At 41.3% G+C, this 20,976-nt stretch overlaps 1 protein-coding gene across 2 annotated transcripts in view; it reads right to left on the bottom strand.

Moving 5' to 3' along the window:
• The window catches only part of LOC141108039 (pinopsin-like), a 101,929-nt gene that overhangs the window by 35,030 nt on the left and 45,923 nt on the right, over positions 1 to 20,976 (bottom strand). Inside the window, exon 2 of one of the 2 annotated variants that reach the window (XR_012235998.1) lies at positions 12,731 to 14,212. The exons of the other annotated variant lie outside the window; for it this stretch is intronic. The gene's annotated coding sequence lies outside the window, so the exon portion shown is untranslated. Of the gene's footprint in view, positions 1 to 12,730; positions 14,213 to 20,976 lie in introns of those variants that run through there. 2 annotated transcript variants of the gene reach the window in all.

Raw genomic sequence — 20,976 nt, 5'->3', positions numbered from 1 at the left:
TGGATATGTCCTCAATTAGCAGCTGGATACATTTTGTTTACGACAAGAGTTGGTAGGAAGCCATTCTAGCTGCTGGGGTTAATTTTTTGTTGTTTTTATTTTCATTTAGGTGGAAAAATTTTCAAAAGGTTTAAGCTTTGTCTACCTGAAAGGGGAGTTAGTTCATACGTCTTAAGGTATAGATAAATGCATTGGGTTTTTTTTAGCGTTTAAAATTGAGAATTTTTGAGAAGCAACATTGACTTTCGTTTTTTTTTTTAAATTTTTGATCATACCATGGGGATCCATTTTAGAGTGGGTTCATCCTAAAGAAGTCATGGTTGTTTTGATAGTTTGCTCAGAGTTGCAGAAGCCAGGAATATTAAGTTCCTGGGGTCCAAGGAAGGAACTATAAGTAAACATAGTAAGCGAGCAGAGATTATGGATAAGAATTTGATTCTGCTCTTGTTTTTCACTTCCAGAGTCCTGGTGGAGTGAGATTGGCGAGGTCTCTGGAACATGGATGACAGATGTTCATCTAGTTGGCAGTTTGTCTGTGCCACACCACACCGCAAATTTGTTCTGATAAACATTCAGGAGAGAAGGGACAAACGAAAAGATTTGTTATGCGGTATTTTTCGTCTGATTTTCGGATCGTGTGTACAGGCCATAAAGTGAGAGTTTGGTAACACTTAACACGTCAGTCACCCTTAAAATGCATAGTGTTTTTGGATAAAAGAAAAAAAAAAGGAACAATAGGTTGCCGATATGGTTGTGAAGTGTGGGTAGGATGCCTGTCTACAAATTTGGACCCTAGCAGATCTATAGTGTATAGAGAAATACTAACAGAGCCAGAGAAATTACATTCATTTCAAACCAGTCAATAAGGTGAACAGGGATGTAATGCGGTTTATTTCCCTGAATGGCTCTCCATTAACTTCCAATAAAAAGTACCTTGTAAAAAATAAAAATAAAAACAGTAAATTGTTTCATACTTATCATAATTTTCTTTTCCTGGTGCCTATCCATGGCAGCATACCTGTGACAAGCTCCACCTTGGCTCCTCCCTCAGGACCAGTGAATATTATAAAAGAAAAGGATTAGTGCACTCCCAGCATTCTACGTAATATAGCATACCGAGGGTGGGATTGTATGCTGCCATGGATAGACACCAGGAAAAGAAAATTATGGTAAGTATGAAACAATTTTCTGTTTTCCTGGTGCCTCCATGGCAGCATACCTGTGACAAATAACTAGCTGAAAAGGGTGGGATGATGCATAGTAAAATATTTATTTGAAAAATAATTTAAAATAGGCAAATTCCGGCCTGATAGCCTGTCTGCCAGTTTCTACAGATGAGAAAGCTGCCGGGTCTACGTCTCGTAAACGCATGTTGGGGTCACCATGATGCTACCCTTTAGATCGTTTTGATGGATACGTCTGCTCTGGCCATTCAAGAAGCAAAAAACAAGGTGGCATACAGCCCAACTGAATAGGGGGTTCCAGTCCCCTATCCTTCTTAACACCTTCTTAACCAACTTGATTATCCATGAAACTATTGTACTAGGAGCAGGGATCTGCAAACTATGGCTCCCCAGCTGCCACAGAACCACATGTCCCATGATGTATTGTAAAGCTCTGATATTCCCAGACATGACTAGACATGATGGATACTGCAGTTCCGGGAATGGCCGGAGGGCCCCAGATGATGCTTCTTTGCCCCTGTCTTTTTTTTTTTGAGTTTTTACAAATAGGTTAGATGAAGTCTGAAGGGAGTTGTGGCTTGAATATAATGTCTTGGTACCAAATTAATATCATCTTCGTGAAGAAGGTCAAAATTGGATCTGAAAAGATTGGCAGGGCCCCAAGGCTCAGAAATAGTAGAGGAAGTTCCACTCTATCCGAGTACAAAAAATAATATTATTGTCTTCTAATCCCAGAGCCTGAAGTTCTGATACTCCCCAGCCGAATGCCATCGCCACAAGGAAAAATAGTTTCCAAGTGAGACTCCACAAGGATGCTGAGCCAGATGGGTCAAAAGGCTGTTTGGATAAGGGCTCCAGAGTGATAGAGAGATCCCAAGTGGGAAAGATTTGTTTTAATGAGTGGGCTTATCTTCTTGACTGTCTTGAAGAATTTGATTATTAAAAAATCTTTGGCCCATCTCTTGTTGTCGCAGCAGAGATTGCCACCAGCTGTACCTTTAAGTTGCTTAATCTTAATCCTCAATCAAGATCTGCTTGCAGGAAGTCAAGGAGTTGGGAGGAAGAGGGTACATCAGGATTGAAGTTTTGTCGTTCGCAAAATATTTAAACTTATTCCAAACCTTGTCACACGTATTGTTTATTGAAGGCTCCTGTGCTTTGAGCAGAGTTGAAAACTCTGGAGGAACATCCTAATGATTAAAGCCTCTGGGGGTGATTTACTAAGAAGGAGGTACTGCACCAGTTCATACATTGGTGCGCCGGAAAAGTCATTAATTGAATGTGCAAACCGGCGCACATTGAAGAGCAAATAACGATAATAAATATGTAAACTGTAACTGGTGCTATGGTAACTGCGGTTTTCTCTTTGATAAGACAATTACAATTGGTTAATTTCATCTCATTGGATGTGTCCTGTTAGGCAATTAGTACGTGTACTCAGTTAATTAACCCTTTTGATGCTAATCTCATTCCTATCACTTCTAATATATATAGCTGTTGCGGAACTACACATCCCATGAAGCATTGTAAAACTCTGACATCCACAGACATGATGGAAATTGTAGTTCCTGAACAACTGGAGGTCCGTAGTTTGAAGACCCTCCGTGCTAGACCATTATTATGCCTCCAGAATTGTGCCATCTATCCAATTTCTCTCTGCTGGTGGACACAAGAACTTACATCTGTATCATATATATATATAGATATATATATATATATATATATATATATATATATATATATATATATATATCTATATATATATATGGATATATATATAGATATATATATATATATATATATATATATATATATATCTATATCTATAGATATAGATATATATATATATATTATATATACACATATACATACACACCCTGAAGTGAATCTGTACACAGGATGTAGGTGTGTTTTGAGGCCAAATCATTTAGACATACACACATGATCCACACAAACATCACCCCATGTAAAACTAAATAAAAAACTATCCTAATTTGCAAATAAGGATCATCTCTTCCTCAGAGAACAGGGAGGGGGGCATGGTGGTGGGAATAAATTAGCAGCAGTACAAGCAACTTCCTGGAGGGGCGTAATGTAATTCCTGTGTGCTGGCCACCGCTGCCGGGAACCAGATATGTGCAACGGGTGCATACTTCTGCACACACAGCAGTTGCGCATCTCACATACACAGCGGTCGAGCATCTAGATACAGGAACCCAATTTTTATGGAAATTAATAGTAAAGCAGATGCAGATTTCCAGGACTGGACTAACAAACGTTTATAGTGAAAGGCAACTGGTGTTTTCTATAAAAACAAGGTCTAAATGGGCCATTCACATGCATCACAGATGAACTTAGGAATGTGTCTTTGCAAAGTTCAACTAAATTAAATCCTTTCTTATTTTTGCTTGGGGATAGAGTGCAGAGGGATTAGAAGTCTTGTCAGATTTGGGGATGTCTGCACCCCTGATAGGGTGAAGGCAACTCTCAAATGTTTCCAGTTTCTCCTTCAAATTTATTCACTTCCTGTCACATAGTCAAACAGGAAGTCAGGATAAAACTCTATCAATGTCTTTCCTTGGGGACACACAGCCCAATCTAAATAGTTTCCCCATTAGGGAAATTGCACTTTAGCATTTTGCTGTGTACACCTCAAATTATTACACCTCAAATTATTAGGCATCTTGGACTTTGGGGTTTATTTACTAAAGGCAAATCCACTTTGCGCCACAAGTGCACTTGGAAGTGCAGTTGCTGGAGATCTGAGGGGGGGGACATGCAAGGAGAATAAAAAAGAAACAGCATCTTTGCTTCTACATGACTGGATGATAAAATCACCAGTGCTTCCCCTCAGATTTACAGCGAGTACACTTGAACTGCAGAGTGGATTTGCCTTTAATAAACCCCAAAATACCTAATAATTTGGGGTGTACACAACAAAGTGCTAGAGTGCAATTTGCCTAATTGGGACACTAGTTAGATTGATCTGTGTGTCCCCAAGGAAAGACATGGGTAGGGTTTTACCCTCACTTCCTGTTTGGCTATGTGACAGGAAGTGAAGCCAATTTCCGAAAAGGGACACAAAGCCCAACCTAAAAAAGACAAGCAAGGGTTCTAACACTCACTTGGTTTCCCTCAAGTGCCCACATTAGAATAGGATTGTCTTGAGCTAGATTTTAGCTCAGTGCTTTAAATCACTGGTTCTCAACCCTGTCCTCAGGTACCCCCAACAGGTCAAGTTTGCAGGTTTACCTTCATATTGCACAGGTGCTTTAAATCACAGGCAATGACTTGGTATTTTGGACAACTATTTAGCTAAGATAAATTCCCGCTCCGAGGGCGGGACCGGAAGCAGATGGAGGAGAGAGTCTGTGAGGAGTGAGAGCGTGTGATCACCTCGCTCCATGTACGCTCCATGTATGTGGTGCCCCGGGAGTAATGAACCTTGGTAGGAACGGATTCCTTTATGCTCACTGCCTGCCTGCCTCTTCTTCCCCCGCTGCCCCCCCTGAACGTCTGCCGGGAGAAACTGTCAAAATATCGGATGCCACCGAGACCACCGAGGTGGTCGGGTCTGCTAATCACTGTGTAATCCTGCGAGAACACGAAGGGGAGGAGGGACGGTTGCTGTAGAAACCAAGCCTAGGAGTCAGCAGTGGAGGCTTCCGTGTGTGCGCTCTGTGCACTGTGAAACCCGAGCAGAGGGATGGAGGGACGGAGGTAATCGGAGCTATCCTGAGGTGAAGCAGGGGAACGCTCCGGACTTCTGAGCACTGATAGAAGGGAAAAGAACCAATCTGCTTAAACCAACAGAACGGAGGTACTGTTTTCTACAATTTTTTTTTTTTTTTGTTTGTTTTTTTTTTTTTTTGTTTTACTTTTTTCCTTACTGTAAGTAGAAGCGGATGGGAGCCTAATCAAGGGATTAGAACCCTCTAGAGACTGTGAATTTATGAGGAAACTTGAGAAGTGGTTCCTTTTCAGTGTGAGTGTAATCCCTGATGCTACTGACTTGCCATGAATAACAGTCTTAAACGGCGGGTATGCTGATTGAGAAACACTTAATACCTGATGAGCTAAGGAAAGTGGTTAATCACCCTGTGTGTCTTTTTTTTTTTTTTTTGTCCTTAATAAAGTTTCCTCGTTAACCTCTTTGCTACATTAACAGTTGATAATAACTGGTAAAGTACCATGTCAGTAAGGAAGAAAGGGGATGAGCATGCCAGCCAGGAGTATGTGGGAACCCAATCATTGCGCTCGGCTAAAGACAAGGAGAAAGATAAGGAAAAGGGGGCGCAGTCCGCAGTGGCGGGGGTAACGGCAGCAGCAGTCGCAGCAACCGCCAAGTTGGAGAGAATGGTCCATGCAGCGGACCATACACCAAATAAAGGGGGGCAGCAGGCTCAAACCAAATCAGCAGTGGACAGAAGGAGCCAGAGCCATCAGAGCATACCCACAAGTGCCACTGGAACAAAGAACATTACTAGTAAAGGAACAGGAGTGGCCGGAAAAGAACCAGAAGCGTCTGCCAATCTGACACCCTCAGCAGAGGGAGAACCATCGCTGAAAGATATCCTTTTGGCAATTAACTCATGTAAACAGTCTTTGGGTGAACTGGGTGGCCAAATGAAGGATATTAAAGAGGAGCTAACCCTGGTGCGGCACGAACTCAAGAAAACAGCTGAAAGAGTAACAGAAGCAGAAAGGAGAATAAGTCAGATAGAAGACGACTTGCACCCTATGAAACAAGAAGCTAAAGCTTGGAAAGAGAAGATAATCAAGCTTACGGAAAATTTTGATGAAATGGAAAACAGGCTCCGTAGGGACAATGTGAGGGTGGTGGGGCTACCTGAGGGGAGCGAAGGTTCAGATCCGATGGCTTTTTTGGAAAGATGGCTGATTGAAACCTTTGGAAGGGAGACGTTTTCACAGCAGTTCTCAATCGAAAGAGCCCATAGAGTCCCGTTTAGGCCCCCCCCCCCCCAAGGAAGTCCCCCTAGATCGTTGCTATTAAAATTCTTGAATTATAAAGATAAAGTAAGGCTCCTTCAGAGGGCCAGAGATTTGGGGAATATCTCCTATAATGGCGCTAGGATATCACTGTATCCCGATTACTCTCCTGACCTACAGAAGCGTAGAGCTGAGTTTGTAGGAGTTAAACGCAGCCTTCAGAAATTTAATATTAAGTATGCCCTCCTTTATCCTGCCAGGCTTCGGATAAACGCACTCGGAGGGAGTCAGTTTTTTGACTCTCCTGCTGGTGCGTTAGCATGGATGGAGGAGAAGAGAGATCAACTGCCATTGAAATAATGGGGAATCTGTTGAAGATGATACACAGAGGTGGGGCACAAATGTAGAATAACAATACTGATATTGATTTCATGGAGTGGGGTGGGGATTTACACGGGTAAATGGAATCAGGTTTAGAATGGGGAAGGTTAAAACTAAGACTATACTCGGATGTAGGGAGGGAGGGGTGGGGAGGGGGGAGGGGAAATAGGGGGAAGGGAGGAGTGTGTTTGGTTAAGGTATGGAGGTGTATGACGGTCATTGAAAAAGCCCTTAGGGGTAACCTAGAGTGGTGCGGGGTGGGGGGAGGGAGGTCATTGAGGGAGGGTTTTTGGGTGGATGGGGGTTGGGGTGGGAGGGGGAGGGTAATGGGTATAAGAGTAGGAATATACCTAATAAGGGAATTTATAGTACACAGATTCACAAGAAGATATATTGTACACTGGAATATACATTGGGCACTGGTAAAACTAAATACACATAGTACACTGGAAGATAGGATAATATATAGGATAACACATTGGGCACTAAAAAGAAATACAGATAGAATATGAATGTTTACAGCGTGAAAATATGGGTTTGTTTTGCAATCATGGGGAAGGTAATTGTTGACACAAAGGGTAAGAGTAAGAAATATACTACTGGGTTAATATTTATAGAATCCCTATGGCTAATTGGGTATCTCTCCTTGACATTATTAGGTTTGAATTCTTGTTGCTACTTTCTGTTTCTTTTTGATGGATGTTACCTAAAAAACCAATGGTATTGAATATTGGTTCATGGAATGTCCGCGGGTTGGGTACCCCTGCCAAAAGAGCAGCTGTATTTAATATGTTGGATATTTTTAAAATAAGAATTGCCTGTCTGCAGGAGACACACTTGAATCAAGACACTAAATCCCAAGTAAGGAACAAGAGATTTCAGTGCCAATTTCACTCCGTGCACACTACCTATTCTAGGGGGGTGTCAGTGTTAATTGGGAGAGGGGTGGCTTTCACCTGCAGACAGTGCAAAATAGATGTTGAGGGCCGGTATATCTTCTTGCACTGTGTAATAGAAAATCAGGAATATGTATTAGCAAACGTTTATATCCCACCTCCCTTCAAATTAGATGTTTTGTACTGCCTATTGGAGTTTATCATGGACAAGACTAGCATACCAATTATTGTGGTCGGGGACTTCAATGTGGTCATAAATAAAAAAATAGATAGGTTCCCTCCAGGTAATCAGGGACAGGGGTTACAGGGAAACCGTATGAGTCATTTCCTTTGTGAAGCTGGTTTGCTGGATCTTTGGAGAATACGGAACCCGGTGACATTACAATTCTCATGCTACTCGGGCTCTTATTCTACACTTTCAAGAATAGATTTTGTACTGGCAAATGAGCTAGGGTCTCAAATAATTAAAGATATAATTTATCAACCCAGGGGAGTCTCCGACCACTCGTTGCTGATGGTCTCGATAAGTATAAATAATAATAAGTTTCGTAGAGTGTGGAAGATGAACCCAATATGGTTTGGAATAATAGAGGATCAGAATGGGATAATAGCTAAGCTAAATGAGTTCATAATCTGCGGGGTTTATTAATCCAACAAGTCTCTAGAATTAAAAAATCTTCGTTGAACTGGGAGGATAAGACTAGGAAAGAGTTAATAACAGCAGAAAGGGAGTATGTGAAGGAGCCAACACCAGGAAAACAAAATATATGGGAAAATAAGCAACAAATATACAAGGACGTAATGATTAGGAAATCTGAAAACAAGAGACTATTTCAGAACCAAATTGTATATGGGGAGGGGGAAAGAGTCGGGAAGATGCTGGCCCATTTGGTCAGGTCTGGCTCCTCCCCTTCCATGATACCTGCTATTAGGATTAGGAGGGGTGAGATCTCTTCTCAGGTGGGTGAGATTACAGACACATTCAAGAACTTTTATGAAGAACTGTATACATCCCGGGGAACCATGGGAGGAGGGGAACTAGATACATTTTTTGGGAATATTGGGATGCCCTCCCTTACAGAGCTTGACAACGAGGAATTGGAGGCCCCGTTAACTCTGGAGGAAATTAAACTAACGGTAACAGAATTGAAAAATCAGAAATCCCCTGGTCCTGATGGTCTCCCCGCTGAGACTTATAAAAACTATGGGATGGTATTACTGCCGGAACTACTTAGAGTGTTTGAGTGGGCAAAGAAAGAGGGGAAGCTTCCCGTATCAATGACCGAAGCTACGATCATAGTGTTACATAAGGAAGGGAAAGACCCTCTAGAGCCTCAGTCTTACAGGCCTATCTCTCTGCTATGCTTGGATGTAAAGATCCTAGCAAAGATTCTGGCTGCCAGATTAAAGAAAGTAATCCGTAAATTGGTTCATTCTGACCAAACGGGATTTATACCCCATAGATCAACTAGCAAGAATATTAGAAGGCTGTTTTTGAACCTGCAGATCCCAACTGAAAATGTAGGCTCAAGGGCGGTGATGATGCTAGATGTTGTTAAAGCATTTGACAGTCTTGAATGGGGGTATATTTGGCGTGTACTGAAGGAGTTTGGATTTGGTCCCTCTTATATTAATTGGGTTAAAATTCTCTACAATAACCCCAGTGCAAAGGTCAGAGTTAATAATGTCTCTTCGGAGGGGTTCAGACTTGAAAGAGGCTCAAGGCAGGGGTGTCCCCTGTCACCTTTGATATTTGCGCTGGCAATGGAACCAGTAGCCATTGCAGTAAGGCAGGATAGAACTATGGAAGGGTTTAGGAGAAGGGACAGAGAAGAGCGGATTGCGCTGTATGCGGATGATGTTCTTATATTTTTAGGAGATACGGAGAGATCACTTAGACAGGTGATAGACATCTTCTCAAGATTCGGAGCACTCTCTGGTCTCACTATAAACTGGGAGAAATCAGCATTGTTGCCATTAGACCCAATTAGGAAGAGCTCCTGTTTGGAAAAGATCCAAATAGAAATAGTAGAGATAACAAAATACTTAGGCATATATATAACTAAAGACCCCAATGACTTTATTAAAAACAATTTAACCCCTCTGTTATCCAAATTTAAGAATAAGATCGATATATGGAGAGGACTCCCTCTTTCAGTTGCTGGAAGATGTAACTTGATTAAAATGCTGTGGTTACCTCAGCTATTATATATAATGCACAACTCGCCAATATGGATTCATAGGAAATGGTTTAAAAAAATAGATACATTGCTAAGAGCTCTAATTTGGAAAGGTAGACAATCTAGGATAAGCTTACAAACCTTACAATTATCAACTTTAGAGGGGGGCCTGGCAGTACCACACCTGCGGGGTTACTTCTTAGCAGCCCAACTACAACATTTGATATCAGTAACTGACCCTGAAGGAGAAAATAATGGGGGACTGATGACTATAGGGGCACCACATAAGACACTAGTGAAGGTTTTGGAGGCAAACTCATTCGTCTACAGACCCCCTACGGTTAAGCTAATAATAAAAGTTTGGAAAACCATAAAGGATCTGAGGGGAATGGGGGGTATGGTTAAAGGTGTCCCATTATGGGACAATAAGAACTTACAAGAGTTAAGGCCAATGGGGAAAATTAAGATATGGGAAACAAAGGGCATGGTTAGCTTGGACCAATTATATAATGGCAGTTCCCTTAAAACGTTTGCCTCATTAAAAGAAGAGTTTGAGATACCTAACTACTCATATTATAATTATTTACAAATTAGACATGTTTTAAAAGCTCAGTTTGGGGAACAAGGTCCGCGGTGGAATAGCTCTCCCATTTTTGAAAGAATAAATAGTTCTGGTGGATCCAGTGGATCCATAGCGGAACTTTATCCATATATATGTAGCAACATCATTATGGGTTCAGGGAAGCTCAAGTGTAGAAGTAAGTGGGAAAGGGACCTGGGTAGAATTTCGGATGGACAATGGAAGAAGATACTGGCAGGAGGGAACCAAGCTACAGTTTCGCCGGCCCAGAAGATGTCATATTTAATGCTCTTACATAGAACCTACTTTACCCCTAAAAAACTGTTTGAATGGGGGCGGAGGGGGGACGCCAAATGCCCTAGGTGCCAGAATATAGGGGACCTGATGCATATGATCTGGAAATGTCCAAAATTATTTCGTTATTGGACGGAAATATTAGATACCATAAATAAGATCTTTAAGCTGACTCTCAGAATGGACCCCAAACTATGTATCTTGGGAGTAGGGGAGAGTGTGGGGAATATTAAAACTAAAACGGTGCTAAGGTGCCTTTTCCAGGCGAGAAAATTATTAGCACAGAGATGGCAGGCAGAGAAACCCCCTTCAAAAGATGACTGGTTTAAAACAGTAACTGAAACAGTATGGAAAGAAAGGGTAGTATATGCAAGGAGAGGAAACTTAAAGGAATTTAAAAAAATATGGAAGCCTTGGTTAGAGGAACTGGGTTATCCTACGTAAGATGTGTGTAGGAAATAGATAAGGTAATGAAGGTATGGTATTAAGTGTATTTATGAAGGTATATTGTAAGTTGCGATTAAGATAGGTGGGAGGGTGAATATGGGATATAGGGGTGGGTGGGAAGGGTTAAAGGGGGAAAATCAGATAGTAACATTTTTCTTCTTTGCGAATATATATATATCAAAAAACCAAAAATAATAATAGTGCGCCAACCAAGACAAAGAAAGAGCTGCCAACACAACAATCAGACAAATTGTGATGAAAGTATGGTGTGGATAAGTGTGGCGCTAAAAAAATATTATAAATGTACGTTAGTGAGCAAAGTCAAACAGAATAGCCTCTGAGAGACGGTATGCACAATAAAGTGTATTAGTGAAACTTTATCAAAATTGAGAGTGACAGCAATATATACCCTAGAGTGGTGGAATAAAAACACCTAAGTGGAACATATATGAGATGTTAGCCAACACTGACAAAAACCAATGTGAATAGGATATATATAAAAAAATCTTGCGACTACTACACATCCCAATAATGGGAAGGAGTAGTACAAATAATCTTGTGGATGCCATCCTTGGATTTGGGGGACTCCCATTTCCACATTCCTTTTTTCGGCTACTGCTGATTTCTTCGGTCTGCGTTTCCAGATGTATACCCATTGGTTTCTGGACTTCTGGTCATATTAGTAACTTAAAAGTTTATGTCTGGTGTTCTAGCCCCAGTCCATATGTTTCTAGCCTATAATTGCAACATTTTAGATTTTGTTTTTTCACCATTTGTTTTGATTTCACATTTGGGGACATTACAGTCTTAGGATGTCTTAAAAATCTGATATCATATTATATCTTATTGTTTCATCTTTTTGCTTCACTTTTTCTTGTTTCACTTCTAGTTATTTGTACTACTCCTTCCCATTATTGGGATGTGTAGTAGTCGCAAGATTTTTTTATATATATCCTATTCACAAATGGTGAAAAAACAAAATCTAAAATGTTGCAATTATAGGCTAGAAACATATGGACTGGGGCTAGAACACCAGACATAAACTTTTAAGTTTTAAGTTTTAAGATGGTTTTAAGATGGCATCCACAAGATTATTATTGGGATGTGTAGTAGTCGCAAGATTTTTTTATATATATCCTATTCACATTGGTTTTTGTCAGTGTTGGCTAACATCTCATATATGTTCCACTTAGGTGTTTTTATTCCACCACTCTAGGGTATATATTGCTGTCACTCTCAATTTTGATAAAGTTTCACTAATACACTTTATTGTGCATACCGTCTCTCAGAGGCTATTCTGTTTGACTTTGCTCACTAACGTACATTTATAATATTTTTTTAGCGCCACACTTATCCACACCAGAATATATATATATAAAATGTTTTGGATATGATGTATTTAAGAATTTTTGTAATGAGAATCTATTTTATATGTACTGAAGATTTGAATAAAGATTATTTAAAATAAAAAAAAAAATAAGATAAATTCCCAAAACATACCCTGTCAGGGGTACTTCAGGACTGAGGCTGAGAACCACTGCGCTGAAAATGGAAAATGGAATACTTACCTCTCTGTAATTTTCCTTTCCTGGTTGCTATCCATGGCAGCATACGCACAATCCATGCATATGCTACCATGAAGGCTCCAGGAAAGTAGCTTTTAGACAAACCACACATTTTTTGTTTTGCCATGCCATGCCAATCAGCCTAGTTAAGCTGCATGAAAATTGTTTGGGTGGGGGAGTGTAAAATGCATTACTTGGATTGAGCATGCATCTGCTATACAAATTATTAACAAAAAACAATAAAAAAACAATAAAAATTTGCTACAGATTTTATTGGTCAACAAAACAGGACTCGGAAAAGTGCAAGGAAAGCAAAAAACACATATATGTTAATTTGAAATTAACAGGCGTTAAAAGGACTGGGCCCACAAATGGACAGTCTCTTAAGGATTTAAACATTTAGTAGTCACAACAGCTTGAGGAAGATTTTGCAGAATAATGCAGCACAGACAATTAAATCAAAGTGAAACTAACAACCTACAAACACATATTGACAACATCAAAAATATTTCAGTGAAATATATCCCCCCCCTCCCCAAAAAAAAATAAAATAAAATACTTGCTCTAAAACACATCTGTTTTGCAAAAACATAAGACACAAAATACATGTGTTAAACTCTACACCCTGTTCCAAATTATTATGCCAATGATATTTTTCTCATTTACCTAAATAATTGATGTAAACAACAGTCAGCATAATTCTCATGTTATCAACTATTAAAAGTACAATTCAAATTTTATTGAACAAACCTCCTAATGAGAACAGTTTTTTTATTCAAAATAAAAAAACTTACAATGCACTGTTCCAAATTATTACACACAGTAAGTTTCAAAACACTTTATAGGTTGTAAAGAACTGAAAATGGTCATTTGTTGTGTTTGCAGCATATTTACTGAAATCAAAAGCTATTTCAATCAAACTTTGAACAACATTTTAGCAGGTCACGTTACATTTTAACATAGGACCCCTTATTTGATAGCAGCTTCACAAGTTTTGCATCCATTGAACTTGTGAGCTTTTGGACAATTTCTGCTTGAATTTGTTTTCAAGATGTCAGAATAGCTTCCCGGAGCTGCTGTTTGGATGTAAACTGCCTTCCACCCTCATAGATCTTTTGCTTGAGGATGCTGCAATGGTTCTCATTAGGATTGAGATCAGGGGAGGATGGAGGCCACACCATGACTTTCTCTTCTTTTATCCCCATAGCAGCCACTGATGCAGAGGTATTCTTTGCAGCATGAGATGGTGTATTGTCATGCATGAAGATTATTTTATTACGGAAAGCATAGCTCTTCCTTCTGTTCCAGGGAAGGAAGTGGTCAGTCAGGAACTCCACATACTTTGCAGAGGTCATCTTTACACCTTCGGGGACCCTAAAGGGGCTAACCAGCTCTCTTCCCATGATTCCGGCCCAAAACATGACTCCACCACCGCCTTGCTGACGTTGCAGCCTTGTTGGAACAGGGTGGCCGTCCACCAACCATCCACTACTCCATCCATCTGGACCATCCAGGGCTGCACGGTACTCATCAGTGAACAGGACTGTTTGAAAATTAGTCTTTATGTATTTTTCTGCCCAATGCAGCTGTTTCTGCTTGTGAGCATTGGTTAATGGTGGCCGAATGGAAGGTTTATGCACAGTTGCAAGACTCTGGAGGACTCTACACCTTGATGTTCGTGGGAAGCTAGAGGCACCAGCAGCTTCAAATATCTATATAAAGAGGAAATACCACGCTGAAAAAATAATAAAAATAAAAATAAATGTGAAATTAAAATAGGAAGCTGCAGCTCAATTTTGTATGATATATACAAACATAGTAAACTAAAAAGAAAAAGTAGACTGTGCTAAAAAAGAAAAAAATGGAAAACAAAATGTTTGAATAAGCATATTGTGACAGTCCATAAATTGTGAAATACGATGTGAAAAATACCATCCCAAACTCAAAAAAATATTGTGCCCCTCCCACACACTAACAAACCCCTAGCCAACCCTATTGGGCTGAGCCCAACATGCCCCCAAAGGCAGCCAGCAATGTTGAGTGCATGTGGCCTTGTATGGTTCAGGAGGGGGTTGGGCGATCGCTCTTCTTGCCCCTTTCCTAGCTGGCCCTGTTGTATGCTCTGAAAAAGGATGTGGTTTGGATTGGTGAAGGCAGTTCAGAGCCTTTGGAAAATAAAGTGGAGTGTGGAATTCCCCTTTAAAAGCAAAAGTTAGCCCATGGAAATCCAAGGGGTTAGAGGGGGTAGACAAGAGCATTGTAGAATGGAGTGTGGAGTTCCCCTTTAAAAGCAAAAGCTAGCCCAAGGAAATCATATGCATTAGAGGGGGGAAGGTTAAATGCCCTTTTAGGAGGAGCTAGAGGAACGAGAGTCTTTTTACATAATTTTAACAAGGTGCATGTCACATGTTGGCAACGTAACATGCTAACATGACCTGTGTGAAAATCTCCTTAAAAAAAAAATACATAAAGGTGAACCAGCGTAAAAAAAAAAGAAAAAAGAGGTTTAGAGGTGTGCCCGTTCAACCCACGCAACTGCATGTACTTTGCTTAAAGGGGTTGTAAACCCTCATGGTTTTTCACCTTAATGCATTATATGCATTAAGGTGAAAAACCTTCTGTAGTGCTGCAGCCCCCCAGACCACCCCCCCCCCCCGGTTTACTTACTGGACATGGATCTTTCTCTGGCCGGGAACGAGCACACCATCTGTAGCTGGTGTCTCGTGTCCTGATTGGATAGATTGATAGCAGCGCAGCCATTGGGACCCTAGAAGAGGAGTTTCAGAGCCATTCTGTGCAAAATGAACTGCACAATGGAGGTAAGTATGACGTTTGTTATTTAAAAATATTTACCAGAGGCTGGACACTAAGAAATATTGCCTTAGGGAATCATGGGTCTCCCTGAAAATATGGCAGGACTGTTATCACCGTTTATTGTTGATATTGCAATTCCCGAGAGAATTTGAGGTAGGAGGCCGGAGGAGGCCTAAATTAGATTGCATGCCCAAGGACTTGACAGGGCATCTATTGCTACTGCCCAAGGGTGATATAGATGTGAAATAATCCTCCGCAGCTTGGTATTGCTTGCTGTAGCAAAGGGATGCAGTTCAGGGAAGGTCCACTGGTCCACAATCCAACTGAAAAACTTTGGTTGTAGGGACCTTTTGTTGGGATCCAGGAATCCTTGGGATAGGTGATTGGCGTCTGTGTTTAAGTAGGCTGGAAGGTAGACTACTCTTAGGTCCTTCAGATTCCCCTCTGCCCAATTGAAGATGGGTTCCACTTCCCTTAGTAAGGAACTGTTGTTGGTTCCGCCTTGGTTATGTATGTATGATATTGCAGCTCTATTGTCTATCCCTATCAGAACCGATTTGTCCTTGATCTGAGAGAGCAAATGCTGTCGATGCGAGATAAGCCACCTGGATTTCCAGGATATTTGCAATGATGTCTGCCGCATTGAATGGCCATCTCTTGAACCAACATCTGGTTGCAATGTACCTCCTAGCCTATTGCGTTGGTGTCTGTGGTAACTGTGGTACAGAAAACATGTCTTAATGGACGTGACTTTACAGGCATCTCCCTCTTTGTCCACTAGTGCAAACCCCTGTGCATCAAACTTGTTTGATAAATGGACTGGGATAGACGTTTGCTCCATTGCTTCAGGAATTCTAGCTAAAAGGTGCCTGAGGTATCCATGTGTCCATGGGACCATCTGGATACAAAAAGACAAAAATCCCTATTAGGTTGAGTTAGCTCGAGGCTGTTATGTAGCATCATGGCCTCACTCTCCTTACTTTCTGAATGATAGCCCACACTTTGAGATGGCAGGGACACCATCCTTTTTGCAGTGTTCAAAAAGGCACCTAAACTGGAGAAAATATGACTCGTTTGATGATTTACCATCCAACCATATCTTGATAGTGTAGTCCATAACATCTACCTGTGTTCTACTAGCTGGGCTGGATCTTTTGATAAAAGGAGGATATTGTCGGGTTAGTGATATGAAATGAGACCCTGTTCTCATAAAAAAGCTTGGATAGTGATCTGAGCCCTCATGAGGGCTCTGAGGGAAGTGCATCGTCTGAAGGGAAGACTCTGGAATTGTAAATGGGCCTGGTCGACCGAAAATATCAGATACTTCTGTAACAGTTGTAGTATGGGTGTGTGCAAGTAAGCATCCCTGAATCCCCGGGTACATCTAATTCTGCAGTTCTGGGGAATCAAGTCTGACCTTCCTCCTGTGACATGGGAAATGGCTTTCTGTAACCTTTCTGAAAATAGTGATTTACCATTAAAAAAAAGGGTATTTATACTAATTTTGTTTTGACACACTGTCAGGTTCCCGTAGTTCTGACCACAATACCCATATGGCTATCACAAGTAGTGACATTGATCTTGCGAAGTAATGAATTGTATCCATCGCTGTCTCACCAGTGAAGTCTGCTGAGAGCCATAATTCATCCAAAGCCTTGACTATATTCTCTCCAGGAACATTTTGAAGAATCACTGTTTCCATGTTTTTGGTCCATGCTCACAGGGCTTTGGATACAGATAAGGCAATTGCTGACTTCCAGGCGTTTACCTGCCATTTGGTAAGCTCCTTTAAGTTGGGGACTATTTGTCTGTCTAAAGGATCCTCAATTGAGGCTGAATCATCGATTGGCGAGATGAAAATCTTTGTTATATGAATCACTGCCGCGTCTACCTCCGGTGGACCGTCTGGCATTGCAGAATGTTGTTCCGACAGTGGATAAAGTTTTCCTAGGCAATTGAGAGGAGAAAAAAAACCTTATTTATTTATTTATTTTCTTCAACAATGTCTCTGACATCATCCATCAGAGTAAGCCTATGTTTCCACTATTGCGACCTGAAAGTTGCGCGATTTTGCGCCGCAATGTTGATGCGACTTGGAACAATGACGTCAGTGACGTCAGTGACGTCATTTTTCCTTGCCCACCTCCAACCTGCGCTCCGAGCCTCGTTTTGGTTCTCTATTGGTATTGCAGCCGGCTTCAACATCACAGCAATATCCTTCCACACGCAGGCAGAGCAGCCAGCAGACAAGGCTTTATGACCGACCTGATGATACCCCCTTGATGGATACTCCACATTTATATGCCTTTTTATGATCTTCTAAACGTGAGTGTGATTGACACAAGATTATTGAATAAACTGTTTTTAAAGTCTACACCCAGAGGCGCCTCTCTCTCTCTCTTTGTGTTTCTCCTCAGGATTTGGAACCCAGTTTCAGTTCCCATTGAAGGCAGCCCTACATGTGGACTCTCTGTCCTGGTTTGGACTTTCCTGTATATACGTGGTTTATTATACATATATATACATTTACCATCATGACCTTCTCACGCATTTGTCTTTGAATATATTTTATTACCCGCGATGGTTTTTATAGTTTTTATGTTCACAGTATCCCACTTGTTCCTTTTTATTTAATTTTGTGGATCAAGGGTTGTTTTGCTGATTTTTTTTCAGTTTATTGCGCCTATACTTGTATACTGCGACTTTAAACAATACCTGTGTTTTCTTGAGGTCTATGGACCTCAAGTCGCATCAAAGTAGGACCAAAGTAGTGCAGGGACTATTTTAATGTCGCTGCGACTTGAAGTCACACAGATATGAACGGTACTCATTGGAAATCATGGGTACGACCTGTCATGCGACTTGGCAGTTCAAAGACGCATGACAAGTCACACTAGTGGAAATCGAGCCGAAAGAAGGAAACCTGCTTCTTTAGAAATGGGAAGTACATCTTTGACTTCTCAGATGTAGTGTCGGCTTCCTCCCAGCCAATAGCTGGCTTTACAACTAGGAAAAGCCGGGTGAAAAGTCGGCTGAACTAGGAAAAGGTTGAAGTCCGAGGGCCAAGCTCTTCTGAGGTATCATTAAATGGCTCACTATCATCCAGATGTCTAGGAGGGATACTTGCTGCGTGGTGAGAGGATTCTCTCGAGGATGGGCTAGGAGGAGTTAACTTCTCTGGAGGAGGTTGAGCTAATTGCTGCAATGGAACTGCTGTTGCTTGTTCTGCTATGCAACCCCTGCCCATCTTTTGAGTAGGGCAGTTTACCTGTTAACCCTCTGACTCTCTGTCTGCTGCATAGACTCTAGAACAGCTTTTTGCAGACCATATGGCTGGTAATGGAACGACCCCGCATATTCAGCATTTTAGGGATTTGAGAGTTGGTGAATGTAAAGAACTATGTCTTTTCACGGATAAACCCTTGCTGCTTGCATGGTATCCTGATCTGGATGGTCTGCCCTGGTTGGGGCCTTCATAGGTTTCTTTATGTTGCCTTGATGTCCACTTGGACTTCTGGCATACAAGGCTGAAATACATAAACGTACCAGCATAAGTGCTCTTTTTTTTTTTACTCACCTGGACGACAGTCCCTACCTTAAATGTTGGAGAGGGTCCTGTTCGAGTGGCTACTGCTTATCTTAGGCAGCAGACAGAAAAAGCAGTTAGAGAAAGATAAAAGAGTTAGCGACTGCTATTTCAGCTGGAGCAAGGAAACGCAATTCCTGATTAAAAAAAAGAAATTACATTTACCATTGGCAAAAAACAGGATCCCCTCCAGGAGTTTCCCGCATAGACAACCTCCTCAGATGACAACAGGATGCCATGCTGAAAGCCCCCAGTAATAAACAGTGGAGAGGGGAGGGACATCCTGTGGAAATTACAACCCTCTCAAAAATGATTTTGACAACAAGGGCAAACATTTTTAAATCTGCCCTTATTCAAGATGGCCGCCGCAATCTCAGGCCAGACAGCGCATGCATGGCCAACAGCACGAAGACCTACAACCCGGCCGACGAGTCAGCTCCTGACATCCGCGCATGCGCAGAGCGGGCAGAAAGGCGATGACTCGGAAAAGCCAGCGCGAGGTGCGCGCCACCAGAAATGAAGGTACAATACCACAATGAGGGGGAGGTGATGGAGGGGAGCGAAAAAGAGAGAGAGGAAAGCAAGTAAAGGAAAGTGAGAGAGAATGGATGACAGGAGGGAGAAATGGAAGGATAAGGCTAAGTGAAAAATAGATATAGCTGCTTTCTCTGCTGCAGGCTTGAGCAAATGCCAGTATATAAATGCAGACAGGAGCTCTTAGTTAAGAGACAATTGTTGTCCCAAATGACCCACAGAAGGGACTCTCTATCTTATCAGCACATTTAGTTGCCCAAGAATAGGGACTGCACCTGGGAGAGGCTTAGACCCAGCTGGAAGCTGCTGCCTGCAGGGGCAAGGGACGTTCGACCACTATTCACTGACCATGAGGAAAAAAGGAGAATGCTGGGAGTGCACTAATCCTTTTCTTTTATAATATTCACTGGTCTTGAGGGATGAGCCAAGGCGAAGCATGTCACAGGTATGCTGCCATGGAGGCACCAGGAAATAAAGTTTTCATAGGAAAGATAGAAGAGACAATGGGCAAGTGATCCATATGTTTTGCTAAACCAGGGTTCTGATTCAGGGACAAGGAAAAACTCTTTTTTTAGTGAACTAAATTAGAATATAAATATGATTGTTTGAAGAAAATCTATTTATGTACTGTATATGTGATTTCAATGTACAGCCTAGCCTGCTGTATTAGATAGAGGGATAGCCTGGCCACAGTGGAGCATAATCCCTAAACTCCACTCTCCTCACTTCCCCAATATTTTTGACCAAATACTTCTTACCCCATTGACCTCTACACCTAACCCCTGCTGATATAAAAAGCTTCAAACCATAAGGCTGCTTTCACACTGGAGCAGGCGGGCTTTGACGTAAAACGCCGATATTTTTAGCGGCGCTTTATCGTGGTTTTTGCTGAGGTTTTCAGGTTAAATTGAAAACGCTTTGCTGGCGGTTCGGCGGAGCTGCCCATTCATTTCAATGGGCAGGAGCGGTGTCCTTTACTGCTCCAAAGATGCTGCTTGCAGGAGTTTTTTTAATGTCCTGCCAGCACATCGCCTCAGTGTGAAAGCACTCGGGCTCTAACACTGAGACTGCAGGGGAGACGTTTTTCGGGCGCTATTTTTAGCCCAAAAGAGCCTGAAAAACGCCTCAATGTGAAAGGGGTCTGAAGATGATTGAGTTACCACAATCATTTCTTCAGTTTGAAAATATCAGTCATGGGAGGAACATTTCTGACACCAAAATAACACAGATGGCCAAATTATAGTGCTTGGAATGATCAAAGCTTTTTTTTCCTTTTCAGGTCCAGATGACACTGCAACCTTTAAAACATATTTTTCTACACCACAGGTTTTGTATGCATGTAACATATGGATATTTGTACTAACATACATTTAAAGTGGATGCATTTCATATAAAAATGAATATAAATGGATTGAGGTATTGGCGTAAAAAAATACTGGAAAAAAGTACTGGAATATAAGGCCCTTTCACGCTTAGCGCTTTTGAAGAGCTTTCCCTTAATTTCCTTGTCAAAAGAAGTTTATTGAGTATACAATGTTATAAAGATACATAAAGTAAGTTTACAA

The sequence above is a fragment of the Aquarana catesbeiana genome, linkage group LG09, assembly GCF_042186555.1.
Source record: "Aquarana catesbeiana isolate 2022-GZ linkage group LG09, ASM4218655v1, whole genome shotgun sequence".
Classification (NCBI taxonomy): domain Eukaryota; kingdom Metazoa; phylum Chordata; class Amphibia; order Anura; family Ranidae; genus Aquarana; species Aquarana catesbeiana.
This window is presented reverse-complemented; position numbering and strand designations above follow the sequence as displayed.